The following is a 3,775-nucleotide window of genomic DNA, read 5'->3' as shown; positions in this document are numbered from 1 at the left end:
TCTTTATATGGGTTTACAGGTAATGAGGTGCAACCAATGGGTTAGATCAAGCTAGCCATATCTTTGGGTAGCGAACCATTGGTGAGGAAGCGGAGGAGCACCTTCATCGTGGTGGATTCTCCATCCTCTTATAATGTTATTTTACAACCCTACATGAATTCCAAGTGGCAGTCTCCACCTTTCATCAAAAGATAAAATTTCTAGTGGAAGACTAGGTCAAGGAAGTTAGAGGCGAATAGCTAGTCTCCCGTAGGGGTTATGTGGACATTGTGAAGGTCGAGGCCCACAAAGCTCAGAAAACCCAAGATGGGGGAATCCACATCATTCAAGAGAAGCCCTTACCTATAGCGGAAGAACTCATTCCTTCGGAGGAGGTCCAGCTTTATCCTGATCATCCTGAAAGCATCACTCATGTATCAAGTGACCTGCCGCCCAAAATCAAGTTGGATTTGGTCGAATGTCTAGTGCGTAACTGGGATGTCTTCACCTGGTCTCCCAAGGAGCTATTGGGAGTTAGGCCCAAGGTAGCCGAGCACAATCTTCATCTCCTACCTGATTCCCGGCCAATCAAGCAAAAGAAGAGAAACTTATCGACCGAGCAAAATAGGATCATCTGGGAGGAAGTTGATCAGCTCTTAAAAGCAAGACACGTTAGAGAGATATAATTTCTGTCCTCTCTCTCTAATATGGTCCTAGTGTCCAAGCCTGATAATAAGTGGAGGGTCTGCATCGAATTTCAAGACCTTAAATGGGGTAGCCCCAAAGATTGCTACCCTCTACCGAGGATCGATAAGATGGTGGATTCAACTTTGACCTACGAAAGGATCTGCATACTTGATGCTTACCAAGGATACCACCAGATTCCTCTCGCCCGGGAAGACTAGGAGAAAGTTAGCTTCATCACGACAAACAATAATTTCTATTATATAGTTATTCCATTTGGGCTATGAAATGCAAGGGCTATTTACCAAAGGATGATGGACAAGATCTTTTGAGAACAAATAGGGCAGAACATGGAAGCCTACGTGGACGACATCCTCATCAAGTCTACCATGGCAATAAACTTGATTTCTGATGTGGAGGAGACCTACAACACGCTGCAGTAGTATGGGCTAAAGCTAAATCCATTGAAGTTACTGTTTGGAGCTCAAGGGGGTAAGTTCCTGGGATATCTCATCACCGAGCGAGGAATCGAGACCAACCCGGAGAAGGTTCAAGCACTCTGAGATATGCAAGCCCCTAGAAATCTAAAGGAAGCCTAGAAGCTGGTGGGAAGAATCATGACGCTCTCCAGGTTTATATCTCAGTCTGTAGATTGAGCGATCCTCATTTTTAAAGTGCTCTAGAGAGCTGTCAAGTTTTAGTAGAATGAAGAATGCAGCAAAGCTTTTGAGGAACTGAAACAACACTTAGAGACCCTGCCCTCATTATTCAAACCTATTGTGGGAGGAGTCACTTTGGGTATATTTGTCAACTACCCCTGAGGCCATGGGGGCAGTTTTGGTGAAAGAGCAAGATGATGCACAACAGCTAGTGTATTTCTTCAGTCATATATTTAAAAGAGTTGAGTTCTAGTACACGACCCTCGAGAAATTGGTTTACGGGTTGGTACTCATGGCTTGCCGCCTAAGGCATTACTTTCTGGCACATTTAATTACTGTATTGACCAATAGCACCATGGGGAAGGTCCTTACCAACACAGAAATAACCGGTTGTCTCATCAAATGGGCAACCAAGCTGGGAGAGTACAATATACAGTACCAGCCCTGAGCATCAATCAAGGCACAAGCCTTGGTTGACTTTCTGATAGAGATCCATTAGTATGATTCTGAGGAAACCTGGAAGATATACATAGATGAGTCGTCCACTCAATAAGGAAGCGAAGTGGGGATACTTTTTATATCCCCTCAAGAAGATATCATGCAACTAGATATTAGGTTAAACTTCAGAGCTACTAACAATGAGGCAGAATATGAGGCGCTCTTGGCTGGACTGCAGGCAGCTCAACAAGTAGGAGCCGCACGGGTAATCATTTACTCATATACCCAACTGGTGGCTCAGCAGGTGGCTGACAACTTTGAAATCAATAATGAGAAGCTATAGCTTTAGAGAGAAGCATTTGAGAAAATGAAGGAAGGCTTTAAGGAAGTCACAGTAACCAAAATTCCCAAGGTAGACAATCAAAGAGTAGATGAATTAGCCAGGATGGCCAGCTCTTTGACTGCTTGGGTCCTGGATATAAGTTGATAACCCAGAGTTTCTTAATGGCTCAAATCAACTTGTAGAATAACTTGGAAGAACCAATCGACTAGAGAGTCCCAATGATCCTATATCTTCAGCAAGGTGTCTTACCCACTGATGCTGAAGCAGCAAGACTGATTAGGAAGAGAGCTCATGCTTATACACTGATCGGGGAGCAATTGTATAAGCGGGCATGCTCTCGACCATTACTCAAATACTTGGGCTCGGACGAGACGGAGTATACTTTGCAAGAGATTCACCAGGGATGTTGTGGTAATCATATGGGAGGAAGGACGCTAGCTCGCAAAATATTGCTGGCCAAGTATTATTGGCCCACCTTGTAAAGGGATGCCCAGCAGTTGGTGGTCACTTGCTTCTCTTGTTAGAAGCATCAAAACCTATCCCATCGACTGACCAAGATTTGAAGACCTTAGTAGTCTCTTGTCCTTTTGATCAATGAGGCATGGACATCATGGGGATGTTCCCAATGGCCCCGGGTCAAAAGTGATTTCTGCTCATATCGGTAGATTACTTCTCTAAGTAGGTGGAGGAAGAAACCGTAGCCAAGATTAAGGAGAGAGCCATTATCCAGTTCCTATGGAAAGATATCCTATGCTTATTTGGAATCCCGCATAAGTTGGTCTCAGACAATGGGAGATAGTTCCAAGGGCACAAGATCTAGGAATGGTGTCAAGGGTTTGGTTTAACCCAGGCCTTCACTTCCGTGGCGTATCCTCAGAGCAATGGATAGACTGAGGTCACTATATAGTCCGGGGGCTGAAGGTCAAGTTGGATCACGTGAGCGACGATTGGGTTAAAGAACACCCCAGGATCCTTTGGGCATACCGAACGACTCCACGAGAAAGCACGGGGCTCACTCCATTTCACCTCGTCTACGATAGTGAAGCAGTCATGTCGATCGACATTGGGGTTACATCTGTTAGGCGATTACTGTATGACACTAAGAATACCGAGCGGTGGCTTTTAGAGATGGATCTTATCAGTGAAACCTGAGAGAGAACTGTTGGTGCGGGAAGCATCCGACGATCGAACTCAAGTTTTGATAATGGCAAAGGGATTCAAAGTTAAGTTTAATTGTTATCTAATGTGTATGATTGAGTGTTTCAGGAAAGTCCTAGCTACGGTTAGGCAAGGGGAAAATCCTAGGGGTGGTAACCCTAGGTCATAGGGGGTGGTAACCCTATGCGGAAAGTCTTGGCGGGTCAGAGCTTCGGGCAAAAATCCTAGGGGGTGGTAACCCTAAGTTGAAATCTTGGTGACGCGAACCGGGTAGAAGTCTGGACGGGTCGTGGACTGGACGTCCAGCATGAAGACTGGAAGCATCGGATCGAACCAGACCGGAAGAGGGAACAGTAGGCATCGGTTCGACCTAGGGTTTCCGGGAGGAAATCCGAAGTCAGAACCGGACAGTCTGGAGACTATCAAATTTATTTCTATATATTATTGTTTGTATTCTAACTCTATTTTGCAGGAAACTAATATTTTTATGTAGGGTTAGGACTGACCGGGATCG

Source organism: Zingiber officinale, chromosome 9B (genome assembly GCF_018446385.1).
Source record: "Zingiber officinale cultivar Zhangliang chromosome 9B, Zo_v1.1, whole genome shotgun sequence".
Lineage (NCBI taxonomy): Eukaryota > Viridiplantae > Streptophyta > Magnoliopsida > Zingiberales > Zingiberaceae > Zingiber > Zingiber officinale.
This window is presented reverse-complemented; position numbering follows the sequence as displayed.